This window comes from Nuphar pumila, chromosome 13, assembly GCF_984573655.1.
Source record: "Nuphar pumila chromosome 13, dmNupPumi1.hap1.1, whole genome shotgun sequence".
NCBI lineage: Eukaryota > Viridiplantae > Streptophyta > Magnoliopsida > Nymphaeales > Nymphaeaceae > Nuphar > Nuphar pumila.
Window position 1 is genome coordinate 57,925,278 of NC_143261.1, and position 17,189 is coordinate 57,942,466.

A 17,189-nucleotide genomic window follows, 5' to 3' on the forward strand; every position below is an offset into this window, starting at 1 on the left:
GTAGCACTATAGGTGAATCTAGCATTCGTTCACCAACCACATCCCAGTAAACGGGTGATCGACAAGGCTTCCTGTACAAGGCTTCGTAAGGGGCCATACCGATACTGGCATGGTAACTATTATTGTACGCGAATTCTACCAACCCAGTATGAGAGTCTCATTCTCCCCTTCAGTCTAACATGCACGCTCGCAGCATATCCTCCAAAGTTTGAATCGTGCGTTCAGATTGTCCATCAGTCTGAGGGTGGAAGGCGGTGCTGAATTTTAGCTTTGTGCCCAAGGCCAACTGCAGCTGCCCCCAAAACCTGGAGGTGAACCTCGGGTCACGATCGGAGATGATTGACACAGGAATACCGTGCAATCTCACAATCTCCCTGACATAGAGGTCTGCCAAGCTGTCCAGTGACTGACTGAGTCGTATAGGGAGGAAATGCGCCGATTTAGTGAGTCGATCCACGATCACCCAAATCGCATCGTGTTTCCTCCGCGTCCTCGGCAAACCGATGATGAAGTCCATCGTGATGTCCTCCCACTTCCATTGTGGAATCTCCATTTGCTGCATCACTCCGCCTGGTCGTTGGTGCTCGATCTTAACCTGTTGGCAAGTCAAGCACTTCAAAACATACTCGGCTACGTCCCGCTTCATTCCATTCCACCAATATCTGTGTTGTAAATCTTTGAACATCTTTGTGCCGCCTGGGTGGATCATGTACTTGGACTTGTGGGCCTCAGCGAGAATCTCATCTCTCAAAAAAGGATCTTCTGGCACCCAGAGACGATCCTTACGCCATACACCTCCTTCGTCACTCAGTCGGAAGGGGGTATCGGCCCGCTGCGCTAGAGCCTTCAACTTTTCGTACTGCGCATCGATCTTCTGACTGACAAAGATCTTTGACAATAGCTCAGGCTGAGCTACCATGCTGGAAAGACTGATCGAAACTGGAGTGACCGCAAACGGTTCCCACGATATCAGATCCTCGATCAGCTTCCACCCCGCAAATAACAAGTTTACGGAAACGCTGGGAGACTTGCGGCTCAGAGCGTCGGCCACAACGTTCGCTTTTCCTGGGTGGTAGGACAAGGTAAAGTCATAATCCTTGAGGAATTCCAGCCAACGTTGTTGCCTCATATTCAGCTCCTTCTGCGAGAACAAATATTTTAGGCTCTTATGATCTGTAAAAGCCTCGAACCGCTCCCCATACAAATAGTGCCGCCATATCTTCAATGCAAAGACCACCGCTGCTAACTCCAAGTCATGAGTCGGGTAATTCTTCTCATGTATTTTAAGTTGGCGCGATGCATAGGCGATCACTCTATCGTTCTGCATTAAGACGCAACCCAAACCTGTCCCAGAAGCGTCTGTGTAAATCACGAAGCCGCCTTGACCCGAAGGTAAGGCCAAAATAGGAGCAGTCGTAAGACGTTCCTTCAACATCTGAAAACTGCTCTCACACATGTCGTCCCACACGAACTTAGCTTCTTTCTTCAGGAGCTACGTCAAGGGTAGAGAGATCTTAGAAAAGTCCTGGATAAATCTTCGGTAATACCCAGCTAATCCAAGAAAACTCTGAATGTCACGAACATTCCTCGGTTGCTGCCAACTGAGTACAGCCTCGACTTTCGCTGGATCCACGGACACACCTTCCTTGGAGATGACATGTCCCAAAAACATGATCTCCTCGAGCCAAAACTCGCACTTAGAGTACTTAGCGAACAACCGCTCCTTTCGTAAGGTTTCGAGAATAACTCTCAAGTGCTCACGATGTTGCTCCCAGCTATCTGAATACACCAAGATGTCGTCGATGAACACGATCACGAAGGTGTCCAAAAAGGGTTTGAACACCCTATTCATGAGATCCATGAACGATGCAGGAGCGTTAGTGAGTCCAAAGGGCATGACCGTAAATTCGTAATGCCCATACCTGGTCTGGAAGGCCGTCTTGGAGATATCATCTCCCTTAATTCTGAGTTGATGGTACCCAGATCTAAGGTCGATCTTTGAGAAGATCCTGGCCCTCTGCAACTGATCGAACAGATCCTCGATGCGTGGCAACGGGTACTTATTCTTTATTGTCGCCTGGTTAAGCATCCGATAATCGATCCACAACCGCAATGATTCGTCCTTCTTTTTCACGAACAAGACGGGAGCTCCCCAGGGCGAGACACTGGGGCGAATGAATCTCTGATCCATCAACTCCTGCAACTGCTTCTTGAGCTCTACGAGCTCGGCTGGCGCCATCCGATATGGAGCCTTAGAAATTGGCGCAGTACCCGGCAACAACTCGATGCTGAACTGCACCTCACGAGGTGGAGGAAGGCCTGGCAGTTCCTCCGGGAAGACGTCTGGAAAATCTTGAACAATCTCCAAGTCTCCCATCGGGACTCGCGTCGGCCCGGACTGGATGACACTGACCAAAAAGGCAGTGCATCCCTTCCTCAGGTAGCTCTGCGCCTTCAACGACGAAATCAACTTGCTCGCCCGAACGGGTTTCACGATCTTGAATTCCATCTTGGGCATTCCTGGTGGAGATAAAACAATCCTGCTATCTCGGCAAAAAATCTTGGCATGATACTTGTGCAGCCAATCCATGACTAGGATGACGTCAAATTCTGTCATCACTAGCAGGATAGCACAAGCCAGTAAATGCCGATCTGCTAAGACTACGTCCAACTCTGGTACGTAGGCCGCACAAATGGTATTTTTCCCAATCGGGTTATACACTTCAAGTGTATTATGCAAGGGTTTTATAGGTATGTGCAAACACTTGGCAAAATTTACCGAAATAAAAGAGTGTGTGGCACCACAATCAAAAAGCACAAAAGTCGCTTGGTTAGCGACAAAAAGGGTACCTTGCACTAGGTCGCCCTTGGTCAACTGCTCAGCCTTGGCTGAGTAGACGCGTCCCGGCGCCCTCCTTTGACCGCTCGTCTGTGATAGTGGCGACTGATACTGCTGTTGCGGCAGTGGTGGCCGAGGGAGCAAAGGTGCTCCGCTGGTCTGCCTGGAATCATCAGCCGCCTTTTTGCGGCAATCACGGACGTAGTGGCTCATCTTGCCACAATACAGGCAGCCGCCTGTGTCGAGCGGGCACGCCTGCCCAAAGTGAGATCGCTGGCATCTGGGGCATACGTTGCCAGCCTGTTGCCTGGCTGGAGGGTTGCCCTGTGGCCGCTGACGCTTCGAAGGAGGATATCGTTTCCTTCCTCCTTCGCTCTTTACAGGAAGGAGCGGTCGTTTGCCTGGGTCGCCGGAAGGTGTCTTCGGCTCACCACCCGTAGCGGGTGGCCTCCTGCCCTGAGCACTCTTAGTGCGCTCCCATGCTTCACTCAGAACGGTGGCGGCAGCAACTGTCGCAGAGAAGGTCGAGGGCATGCTCGTTAGGACTCGATGCATGAGTCCCTCCTTCAGCCCCCGAACAAACTTTCCTGCTCACTCGCGATCATCCGCGAACAGGTTAGGGCAGTAGGGTTCCAAACTCTGGAATTTGGCGATGTAATCCATCAAACTCGAATTTCCCTGGCAGAGCTCCAAGAACTCCACCTTCTTCTTCTCCCTTGCGTGAGGCGGGAAGTAGTTCTCCAAGAAAGCCTTTCTGAAAGCTTCCCAAGGAATGGGCGAAATCCCCAAAAACTGCACACCCCGCGTCATGTCCCACCAACTGCGGGCATTCCCCTTCAGCCTGAAGGTCCCAAATAGCGTCTTCTTGTCATCGGGCACTGACAAGACCTCGAACACTCGTTCCACCTCCTTCACCCAGCTATCGGCCATGTCTGGGTCGGGCTTGCCGTCAAAGGTCGGGGGATCAAGCTTCAAAAATTTCTCATACGTCACTGCGGTATGCAGGATCGGCTCAGGAACGGGCGCTGGTTCCCTTTGGGAACGAATTTGGTCTCGCATAGCCGCTGCCAGGGAACCTAGGGAATCCATCATGAATCCCCGCTGATCTGACCATTCGTCAGCAGACCCTTCGTTCGAGTTCCTTGCCATCCTTGGAGTAAACAAGGAATACCCATAATTAGAAATTTTAGGAAGCTCAAAACAAGCAAAAACATAAGTACTATTCATGTTTAACATGAGTAGTTTATGTAACCCCAGCAATGCTGGTACATACACAAAACATGTCAAGCCACTTAACAATGCCTTGTGCACCTACTAAGCAAGAGGAAAAGTATACTCACAGCGCGATGCGGATGCTCAATGGTCAAGAATCCTTGCTTTCCTTAGCTCTGATACCAAGTTGTAACACCCCAAAATTTCAAGCTTGCAAACCTTTCAAAAAAAAAACAGACAAGAGACTAAAAAGGAATCTCTTCATCTCAGAGATGGTTTACGAAATCAGCGGAAGACTATACTTTTATTAATTTCAAAAAGGCAAGCTGACAACTTTGAGCGCGTTAGCTAAAAGAACTAAAACGCACAACACATGCTACTTATAAACACTTGGAAAAGCCACTTTCATTTAAGAAGTTCTCCAAATAGTATAAAATTCGGATATTCCAAGGAAAATCCGTTACAAAACCCCAAACAACAGGACGCGAGCTAAGAGCAGGAAGAAGAACGTCTTGGAGCCATCTTGCCATCGCGCCATCGCCTGTGGTGTACCTAATCATCACCTGTACCCATAGAATGGGTTAGTTTCGCGAAAAACTAGTAGGTGCACATGAGAGACTACAAGGAACTGAATTATGCAATTTAATTCAGTAGATTACGCAGTTTAAAGCAAATATGCAGTTAAACAGGTAAGCAATGCATGCAGATAACTAGTGCAAACGCGTAAGTAGTGCAAGCGAATAAGTAGTGCAAGTGAATAAGTAGTGCAAGTGAATTAGTAGTGCAACGAATCAGTAGTGCAACGAATCAGTAGTGCAGCGAATCAGTAGTGTAACGAATCAGTAATACAGCGAATCAGTAGTGCAACGAATCAGTAGTGCAACGAATCAGTAGTGCAAAAGAGTCGGTGGTGCAAGCGAGTCTCATGGCTCAGCAACCAATGTGAACAGACTTTATGTTCCGATATTACTGGCTTGCGGGTACGCGCAGGCAAAACATAGAAACAACTGAGACTAGTTCGGGCGTCTATTATTCTATGTATTTTCAATAACCCGAATAGCTAGTTGAGTCCACTCCAAAGGGGACAACTTTAGCCGAGAGAGGATTTCCCAGAGGCTGAAAAGCAGTGCCACAGATGCATCCAACTTCTGCAGAAGTGTTGAGCCAACTATTGTAGCCCCTTTCCCCTAACTCCAATGACTGGGGAGGCCGGATCATTGCCCGTGGGGTGGTTGTTAACAACTTGTCCATTGGAGTTTTTGTACCGATCTGTCCTCTCCCTTGACAGACAACCAGAAGCGAACGGGTGCGTTAGGGGTTGCTTAACTAACGACCCATTCTATGCTGTGGTCTTTAAACCACTCGAGCATCTTGCCTGTGAAGGCGAATGTGAGGCCATTTATGTGATTACAACAGTTTGCATTTAGCGTTGTTCGAGGTCGCACGACCGTCTCATCCGATCATCGCAGTACTAGACGTGTCGTGCACGACTACAAGTACTCTAGGATAAAGGGGGTATAGCTCCTCAATAGAAGCCTCAACAGGAGTGCTTCACAAAGATGTAAAGTTTATCAACTTTACTCTATCTTTTGAAACTGCAGTACCTTGTGCCAACATGATGCATGTGATTATCTCGAATCACATCCGCTATCGGGGTATCTACATGTCTCGCATGACTCGATACCGGCCTCGATAGATGGGATACGGGTTTCTCAACAGAACACCCGCTAAGAAGTTCGCTCGCTCCCGACTAAACTCTTGTCGCAAGAGGGAGAGTGGTAAATGCTTCTTGCATCCTCCACGAGGATGCCCTTAAGGCATCCGCAAAGAGTAAGAACCTGCACGTCATCTGCAATAGCAAGGCAATACCAACACAAATGCAAAAGCAAGAGCGTAGGCGCAGAGCGCGACGGCAAGGTAAAGGACAAGGATTGCGAAACCGCATCCTTGAGTGAAGTGGATACTCGTATAAATATATATATATTTGTATATATATATATATATATATATATATATATATATATATTCATTCAATGGTCGCTTTTAGTTCAATTAAACTTAATTCAATTATCCAAGTCTTCTGTGCAATTTTTCCCCTACCTTGGAGGGTTACGAGCTTGCTGACGTCTGCGGACGTACATGATTGACGGCTCGGGTCGCGGAGCGTGAGTGGGATCTATCGTAGCTGCAAATATGCGATATTAACAAGCAAACTCTGACAAAAGCAAAAGCAAGGCAAAGACTCGACTTTACCGATACATAAGGTTAGGGCCAACCGTCCCAATTGACTCGAAAAGAAGATGGGGCAGGATCAAAAGACTCTAGCTGCCAAAAGAGGGATGTAGCCCATGCGAGCAGATGACTCACGCTACTAGGAATTCCTCGTTGGAGACCAACAATTGTAATGATCTGTCCCCATCACGATGTAGCTTCCAAAGATTTCTCGGGCCTGCCGGCCAAGGGTATAGGCTCGCGCACAAAGGGCAGGGGGCCATCGGCCCCTGCTGGCAAAAAAGAAAGGCAGGGGCCGATGGCCCCTGCTGGCAAAAAGAAGAAAGGCAGGGGCCGATGGCCCCTGCTGGCAAAAAAGAAAGACAGGGGCCCATCGGCCCCAGCTGGCAACAAAAGAAAGGCAGGGGCCGATGGCCCCTGCTGGCAAAAGAAAGACAGGGGCCCATCGGCCCTTGCTGGCAAGAAGGCAGGGGCCGATGGCCCCTGCTGGCAACAAGGCAGGGGCCGATGGCCCCTGCTGGCAAACAGAAAAGCAGGGGCCATAAGCCCCTGCTGGCTAGCAAAAAGAGAGGCAGGGGCCCATCGGCCCCTGCTGGCAACAAGGCAGGGGCCGATGGTCCCTGCTGGCAACAAGAAAGGCAGGGGCCATAAGCCCCTGCTGGCACACGGAAAGGCAGGGGCCAATGGCCCCTGCTGGTGCAACTAAAAGGGACAGGGAGGAGGGGCTCGGCCCCTCCCCTGCCATAGCCAAGAACAGGGAGGAGGGGCTCAGACCCTCCCCTACCGTAACGGAAGCAAGGAGGGGGGCTCAGCCCTCTCCCCTACCATAACGGAGAGCAGGGAGGGGTGTCGGGCCCCTCCCCTACAAAAAAGGGGGCACAGGGAGGGGGTTTGGCCCCTCCCGTGGGCACACAGAGAAGTGAGGGCGAGAGAGAGAGAAGAGACGGAGAGGGAAAAGAGGGAGAAAGAGGAAGCGATGGCGTACCAGGGGGTTTTCGGAGGAAGCTCGCCGGAAGGAAGGGGGGTCACCGATGTCGGTGGCGGCGGCTGTCGGGGGTCGCCGTCGTCGGTGACCGTGGATGAGCGAGAGAGGGAAACAGAGAGACAGAGAGCAAGTGGCGGTGAGGGGGGTTTCGTAACCCTCCTCTCGCCTGCCTTGCTATCTTTTAATGACAACGAGGGGCGGTGGCCCGGGTCGGATCCGGATCCGGCCCAAACCAATTTTTTTTTTTTTTTTGATATTACAATGTCACAGAATTCAGATCTTGTTTATCCTTAATATAGGCCCACTCCCATGCTGGATCACCTGATTTTCTCTTAAAGTTCTGAATATGTTCCAAATTCGAAAATGTGGACCCACTAGCACTTGCAGATGAAGCCCCCTTCCATTGTTCTAAAAAATGATAAGAATCTAAAAAAAGGCAACATCTAAATTTGGTTAATAAAAAGGAGTAAGCAACAAATAACATATGAGCAAAATATGAATTCATAATAAAAAAACCCTTAAGTTTTTTTTTGTAATTGCAGCACACATTTAATGACAACTTTAACTGGAGCAAACCCTAGGTTTTTTATTAACTATAAAAAAGTTCAGGTGTGTTTTTAACAATATTGAAAACTTAGATGTGTTTTTTATAATCAACCAAAATTTAGGTGTTTTTTTTAAAATGTCCCCCAAAAAACATAGTTAAACCTAATTTGAGTTGGGTTCTGGTCATTATTTTATGCCTATCCTGATGTTTGGGTTTGGGCTCAGTCAGATACCAGACATGGATCCAGCCCATTGACTACCCAAGATATGATCTGTGAACTTATACCCAAACAAATGTTTATCTGTGCACTTATACCCTAACAAATGTATATATGTGCCCACACATGCAACATTGGAAATAGCCAGTAACAAAAATTGGAGTGTGGCTGAGATTTGTTCGGATCACAGTAAATCTTTTTAGAAGAATTTCTAACTTGTCCGCACGGGAATTTGTAGGGGATTTTCAAAAAATGATTGGTTTTCTTTCATAGAATCAGTAATTTAGAGAAAAAGTCAAAAGGAAATTTACAAAAGCCAACAAGCGAAAATGTTTGGTTTATAAGAGGAAAAAAAAGTGAAAAACATAACTGCCACAACATAGATGAAAATATTATTCATGGCAGCATTGATCCCAATTTCATGGAGATACTCTTTACACTGGTGTATAAAGCAGAGCTACCGGAAGCTTCTTAGATAGGTGGGAAGCTCGCTTCATGGAAACTCGCTTCAGAAGCGTGATACTCCTCGCTTCCGAAACTTGATGAGAACCTCGATTCCCCCATGCTTCTCTTATGCTTTCCACGCGCCTCATCTATTCTTCTTATATGTTCTCTTACTCAACTTTTCTTGTTTTTTATGTGTTTTCTCTCACTTTTCTCACTCACTTCCATGTGCTTTCTCTAAATTGGTAGTCATCATTTTTAGATTTTGTTATACATTTAATTCTTACACTAAAAAAACATGAAATTTAATATTCGTCACTTTTATTTTAGTTTTTATTTGTGTTTCATTTTGATTTTCATTCAATTCATATATTTCTTTTATTTATTCTTCGCTTCCCGCTTCCTATATATTTTAAAATTCATTGCTTCTCGCGTCCGCTTTCTGTATCGTTTCCCGCTTCTGTTTCCTAGTCTGGCAACCTTGGTATAAAGTGATCCTAATAAACTGATAATGTCTATTTAGTACAAATATGACACCCAACAGTTTGCTTCATCACTCTTTTTTTTTATAGGCAAGCCATCACTGAGCATTTGATCTTTCTAGATTTATATTCTGATCAAATATATCACACTCACATCATTGGAATCACACCATGGAGCCAGCCAAACTGTGAAGTGTGAACTCAAAAGGACAATTTAAAAATGTTTAAAAAAATGTGAAATGTTAAACAAAATGCTACCAAATAATGTCCCAAAATATGATGAAGAAAACCGTGGCACCAACAGCTTGAAACGCTGAACACATTATTAAAATACTTTAATTCTTTTTCTTCACTTACCTTTGTTTATAAGGTTCATATGGAGAGTACAACTTTTAAGAGAGAGAGAGAGAGAGGTAGCGGTACCTGTAGAGGGAGGAGAAGGTTGACCTTCTTCGGCTCTGCCCTAGCGAGAGAAAGGAGAGAGAACGGAGCGAGAGAGAGTGGAGCGAAAAAAGGGGAAAAATGACCCTTTTCCCCCTTTTATACATGTTGATAACAGTCAACGGAAAAAAAATACCGACCTAGGCTTATGCCTAGGCACCACCTTTGACAACTAAGCTTACCACTAACTAATGCTAAAATCCATAAGTACCCCTGAAAAAATGAAATGTACACATAAATACAAAGAGGGGGTACCACACTAAATGTAATACACATATGATACATAAGTCTCATATGTGATTTAACATAAGAAGCGAGAATATAGCTGTAAATTCATAAAACAATATTAAAGGCAAAATATCACAATATTTTAAAAATATCATAAATTTATATATGTCATGATATTATCGTGATAATATCATGATATTATAAGTTGCCTTTTACTTTTTATTATATCTTAACTATGTTTTTCTTCTTTCTTTTGTTTTTTTACTTATTTTTTGTATTATGTGTTGCTTTTCTCACTTATTGCTACTGTTTTTAAAAAAAATTTAAGCACCAAGTTTATATTTATCAACCAAACCTAGAGAAATTGCCTTGCTAAGATATGTCCGAGACCGATATTTGTGACTATGATAATATATATTTTTTATATTTATATAATGCATGTCTACCTATTTTATTGCTTGTTGATCATTGATTTATATTTTATACTACTGTGATATAAAAATTTCTAAAATATTGTTTATTCTGTTTGATGCCATTATTTGGGCTATTTCTTGATTCTTTCTTTCCTGTGTTCACTTATTCTCAACTTTTATGTGTTGCTTACTTTGTTAACCTTCACATGACAGCTTTCAGATGATGAAGGTGAACCAAATGAGAGCAGCAGCAACAAAACCGGGGAAAACTCAAGTTTATGTGAACATAAAATCCTCACAAGTTTCTCCATTGATTCATGGTGCCAACAGATCATGAATCAACAAAACATCTCTGTGCTTCCTAATCTGTTAAATGGATTCTGGGTTGCATGCCATTATGGAAGTGATAACTCTGATGCTCTATTATACAAGATTCAGACAAGAGCAACTTTCTGCAAGGTTTTGTTAATTGTGCTTCATGAAGCAGACAGTATATTCCGAAGATTATTGGGAATGTCAAGCTCTGGTTGCAAGGACACTGTACTGAGCTTGCAAAATACTTCAAAATGGGCCTCAGTGAAACCACTGGTTAAGTCTTACATCAAAAGTACATTGTATCTTCTGACTCAGGCTACAGATACACAGATAATTGTCTTCGTCCTTTCTCGGCTCAGAGATTCAGTTATATTTTTAGTTGCATTTCCGGTTTTGCTACAAAGGCTTAGCAAGGTAACTGTTGTTGAACAAGCTAGAATCTATTGAGAAGCAAAAGATATGCATATGTATGCGTAAACATGCACGGATGTGCCCCATGCTATCCATGTGCATGCTTGTATTTGTGTGCTGACGTTGTCATGTCTGTGTTTTTCCAAAAAACATGTTTGTTTTTTAGTTTTATGCTTTGTTCATTACATTAGGCCATTTCTACGGCAAAATCGTGAGACTTCTTTTAAATGCAATGAAGTTTCCAGGATCTATATTGCATGATCCTGCTGGTACAGCAGAAAGGATATATTTGGTATTTCTTTGGGAGAAAAGTTTTCTTTATGAGGAAAGACGTAGGGAACAAGGGGTTTCAGTGCTAAATTTTTTAATGAGCAAATGTGGTTATTTCACAAAATTCATTTATTGCAGATGGAAAACCCTTTTTAGGTGTTTGCATCTATTATTTCATAATAATTCATATTTTGAGAAAGGTTTTTTCCTTGTTTGTCTCAAAGTGCTTGTCCATCACATGGGAAGAGGTGTACTTAATCTGCCCGGAGGTCACATAGATTGGAACCCCTATAGTTAACTTATTATCATTATACATGAGATTGATTTGAACCGTTGCTGTTACACTCGGCTATTGCAAGGGCATTCTTGTGATGAATGTCTAATAACTTATCACTTAATGGATTTTTATTATCTCATATGTGAGGTGATTGCAGATTGCCATCCACCTATGGGCAACTGGAGGAGGGAGAGTCTCTTTGGCAGCATTCTTACTCATCCGAAGCATGGTTCTGCAGTTAAATTCAGATTGCTATGATTCCTTCCTAACGAACATGTACAGAACATTTTTGGCACACTCCAAATTTGTTGAACCGGAAAACATAAAACATATCCAGTTTCTTGCTGATTCTGTTGTGGAGTTGTACTCACTAGATATTGCTAAGTCTTACCAGAAGGCATCCATCCTTATACAGCACCTTTCCAAGGTTTTGCAGCATGCCCTCAAAACCAAGACGGAGGTCAGTTTTTCAGCTCATGCATATCACAATTTTAAAAGCCAAATTAGTTTGCTAGTTATCGTGTCTAATTGTTCCTGCTTGTCCATCTATGCATAATGTAGAATATTGCAGTTATTGAATATATTAAAAAGTCTAAGATTTTAGGTTATTGAATATTGTAATATTATGCATTATTGGATGTTTTGGTACCCTTTTTGGTTATAGTATATCAAAAAGCTTAGCCTTTCAAGAGGAAATATTTATGTAGAACCTATATATATGAAATATGATGTTACAATATAAAGAAAATTCCTCAGATCTAGTAAACCATCTCCCCCCACTCCTTCACTTTCTCTCTCTGTGAAACTTGCTAGGCCCTTGTTTGGTGCCTTCTTTGATAATGGGAAACTCTTAATAATACTTAATATCCAAAAAAAGAAAAAAAAAATCTGAAAGAACAAAAGCACAATTTATAATACTTGTACAGTGTAGTCGATTGAACCTCAACCTTGCGAAATTATGAACATTATGTATGTAACAAACAAACCTTCTCATTTCCTTAAGAGTCATTGACACTTCCAATTCTGTAGATTGGACTGCAGAATTTGCAATTTGATCAAGCCACATGATCAAGATATAGTTGGATAGATGTCAGACACATCTAGGGATGCAACTGGGTTGGATGTGGTTTCAATGTAGGCATAATTGGATATAACCGATGTCACATGGACTCAGTTAGGAGGTCGATGCACCCGTGTCGACACGCCCCGACACGAGTGCGGCTTCAGACACGGGGCAGACTCGGTCAACAAGTGTTGGACTCGGTCAATGCATCGGGGCCGAGTCCGTCCACTTTATAGACTCGGCCAACTTTGACTGAGCCTATTGTTGTCCATATTTAAAATTTATTTTGGACTCAGGTCGGGTCCGATCCGGACCCGATCCGGATCCAAAATGTTTATCGGGGTCGGGGCCAAACCCTAAAGAGGCTACGCAAGGGGAGGGGCTTACGACAGACCCCTCCTCGCTGATCTTTCCCTCTCCCCCAGTCGTCCCTCGCTCTTCGTCCCCTTCAGTCTCGCCGGCAACCCAGACCCCGACGATCGTAGCTGCAGCCAGCCATCGGCGACCCCAGCCACCGGTTCTCTCAAGTATGCACTCCTCCCTCTTCCGTTCTTCTTCCCCTTCGTTCGGTAGGGGGCGGATCCCCCTGCCTCGTTCGTGTTTTCCGGCAGGGGATGGAGGCCCCTGCTTGAGTTTATTTTTCAGCAGGGAGCTCCCGTGCCTCATATTTGTTTCTCGACAGGGGGCTGCCCCCTGCGTCAGATTTGTTTTTCGGTACGGGGCTCCGCCCCCTGCCTCAGATCTATTTTCCGGCAGGGGGCTGCCCCCTGCGTCGGATCTGTTTTCCGTTAGGGGACTTCGCCCCCTGCCTCAGTTTATTTTTTGGCAGGGGGCAGAGCCCCCTACCTCGTTCGTGTTTTCCAACAGGGGGTGGAGGCCCCTGTCTCAGTTTATTTTCCGGCAGGGGGCTCCGCTGCCTCAAATCTGTTTTTCGGCAAGGGGCTGCCCCCTGCCTCATATTTGTTTTCCGGTAGGGGGCTCCACCCCCTACCTCAGTCGCAGGTTTTCGGCAGGGGGCGGAGCCCGCCTCAGATCTGTTTTCTGATAGGGAGCTCTCCCCTCTGCCTCAACCCCTGCCTTTGTTATTTTCTATCAGGCACACAGTTAGAGGGGTGGAGCTCTTGTTACTATTTTTTTGAAGTGTTTATTAACTTTATTTACATATTTTCTTTTCACTTTTCACTTTTCAGATATAATGGCGAGTTCTAGTGGTGTCAATAGAGTTGGTTCAAGTTTAACTCTGAATTAGAAGTTTCTCAACCACTTTGGAGGCTTGTGACAAAAGGGATAAAAAGCTAGTGGTGTAAGATTCACAAAAAATATTAAAAATTTGACCAAATAAAAAAACAAAATAAAGCATCATTTATGTACTATTAATATATAATTAGATATTAAGTGGACAATCTAAACTAAATTATAAAACTAATTCAAAGAAATGACTACAATGCAATAATTTAACTGATCCAACAAAGAAGATGTGATTATTTAACCAAGGAACAAGACCAAAAATCACAATAACTAGCAAGAACCACTCTACATATTTGTATAAAGGACAACATAATGCTATACACCACACATAGTTATACTTAGCAAACACAATTATATAATACAAATAGCATGCAGCTAATAAAAAAGCAACAAATCAATGAATTACTAAATCAATATATAATTAATTAATTAATTAACAAGAACAAAGTAATTTTCTGATTAACAGGCCCGATTGTTCAAGAAGAACAGAGGAAGGGAAGAAGAAAAACGGGGAGGAAAGAAGGGGGAGAAAAAGAAAAGGAAGTAGGAGGGAAGAAGAAAAAGAATATCAGAAGAACAATAAGAAGGGCAAGAAAAACAAAAGAAGAAGAAGTTGGGCAGAGGAAGAAGGAGAAGAACGGAAGAAGAAAAGAGAGAGACCTAAACAATCGGGCCTCCCTTGTTTTTTTAACCTGAGGAGAAGAATATCTGCAGAAGGAAGGAGAAGAAGATCAGCATAGGAAGAATAAGAAGGAGGAGGAGAAGAAAAGAAGAAGAAGAAGAAGAGACGAAGGAGAGAGAGGGGTGCGTACCAAATGGACCCTCCTTCCTCCTCCTTCCTTTCGGCAGAGAGAGGGCCTTCTTCCTCTTCTTCTTGAAAGAACACGAGAGGGTTCTTCTTCTTCCTTTCGGCAGAGGCGAGAGAGCCCTAAACAATCGGGCCTCTCTCTTCTTTCAAAAATCGAGAGCCTATTGCCTCACAGGCACTTGCGCTTCATTAATGCGCCTCAAGGCAAAAGCGCACCTTTTACGCTATCCATCAAAAACTTCAAATTAGTCTACCTGAAAGCTGAACACGTTCCATTCGACTAGTGATCCTAAAACAATGACTAAGAGAATAAGCACTCTCCCAAATAACCATACCAACAATGATTCAGACATAGAACACTATATAAGATGATCACAACAAAATTACTTTTCCCACAGAATAACCATATAAACATCGATCAATTGACACCATCTTCACCGAAACAATGATGTAAACCATGTTGTGAAAAGCGATGGGGCGTAGAGAAGGGTTCCACTAAAATATGAAGAGAGGAGTAAAGCACAAGCCTTAAAAACACATTTTTAAAAACTTAAAAAAAAATATATCTAAAAACACAAATAAATAAAAGAAATAACAATGAGAAATAAAAAAACTCAAATAAATACTGAAAGATATGAGAATAATATGTAAAAACAACATTAATGTAGCACCTTGATCTTTGTAAGTATCTAACAAATAAACTATCTATTTAAGGTTATGTCCACGAACGTGGATACAATATGGGCATGAGGCATGCATACATGGTTTTTATGAAAATTAGGACAAGACGTCTTCTCTTGAAAGCTTAATTTATAAAAACACAATACGCAACAAATTTTTATACATAAACATAATTACTACGAGATTTGATTAATCAAGGAATATACAACTAAAGTTTAAAACCAAATAATTAAGTAAAACTCAAAGAAGAAGAGGAAGGAGAAGAAGAAGAACGAAGAGAAGAAGAAGATGGAGAACGGAAGAAGAAGAAGAGACAAAGAAGAGAGAGAGTACCTGGGTGGGGGGACAGCCTCCTCTTCCTTCTTTCGGCAGAAAGACAGAGAGAGAGAAAGAGATTTTGGCGGGGATTCGTAGGGAAACGCGATGCTGGGGTTTAGGGTTCTTTTTATCACAGTTCACAGATCGTTGTTCATAGGGTGCGAACCAGTGTTGTTAAAATCGGTTTCTCAAGAAAAAAACTCTTAATGAAATCGAATCGGATTGAATCTGTACTTTTCACCATTGGATGACACGTGTTATTAAAATATTTAAAATGTTAAAAATCTATTAAGAATACTAAAACAGAGTTTGAAATGATAGGTAAATCGACCTCTTTGAATTGAATTGACTGAGAACGGATTCCATATGAATCAGGCCGAATCTGACATTGGTGCAAACGGGTAGAACTAGGCTTAGATCTTTTAGGATCCGAATCTGAATCCAAATTTAAACAGTAGATTCAAATTCAAATTCAAATTCAGATACGATGAGGTAAAGTTGAATCCAAATCCAAAATACATGTGGTGATACTAGATCCCGAAACATAGAACAAAAAGAAGTTATTTATATGCAAGACATAATCTGGTCAGATTTTGCATTGGATCAATTTGAGATCCGAATGCAAAAGTAAACTGATTGAAAATATCAGAATCCCATTATGAATGTACATTTGAATCTTACTTAAAGGATCCATATATGGAGAAAACATGTCTGACTCATATCGTATATTTGACCCTATCCGATCTTCAACCCTAAATTATTCTGATCTTTATTCAAACATACACCACTAAGATCTGATGTTATAGTGGAGATCTGATTCATGTCTATACTTAGGTAAGAACTACAACTGGTTTGCATCCATAGACATGGCCAAACCCATCATGTTGGATCCTGGTTTTGGATCAAGTGTTGCTATAGGGTCTTATTATAAAACATGATTATATAGCTTTATGAGTTTCATGTAACCAAAAATTGGTTATGTAGGGGGGATTACTGGAATTTATGGGGGCACTATCTCTAATTAGTGGTGAATTAAATTTAATCTTATGGAACACCTATAAATGAAGATCATGGTTATGGCAGCTCATATGATAGAGCATTTTGTGCTCAGTAAGAGGATTGTGGAGAGCCCCACGGATAGAGATTGACTTAAATAGCTCAATTGAGAGAACATGTGTCACTACAAGAAAAGAGGTTATTAGTGACGGAAATTAGCGACATAATTATTTCGTCGCTAGTTAGCGACGGTTTACCGAGCGAAACACATTCGTCGCTATAATCGCTGAAATTTACGAAAATAGTGATGAACTATATCTCGTCGCAAAATCCGTCGCTAATAAGAGGTGGATTTTGCGACGGAATATTCGGTCGTAACGGACGCAGCGTTTGGCGACGGTGTTTGCGACAGACAATTTACCGTCGCGACGTAGCGACGGACTTGGCGACGGAATATATTTCGTCGCCATTTACTTGTTTTTGATTTACGGCGGCTTAGCGACGGAATTACTCCGTCGCTAAGTGTCGCATAACCCTATCCCAGCCCTCTTTTCCTTTTCTTCTTTTGCTGCTGTCGCTCCCGCCAGACGTTCGTCGTTCCTGGTTCGCCGTCCCCCGCCAGACGTCGTTTGCCGATCGTCGTTTGTCGATCGCCGCCGCCCGAAGACAGGTTCGCCAGTCGTCCCCGCCGTTCGTCGTTTCTGGCAGGGGGGGTCGACCCCCAGCCAGAAAGGCAGGGGGTTAAACCCCCTGCCTTTCCGG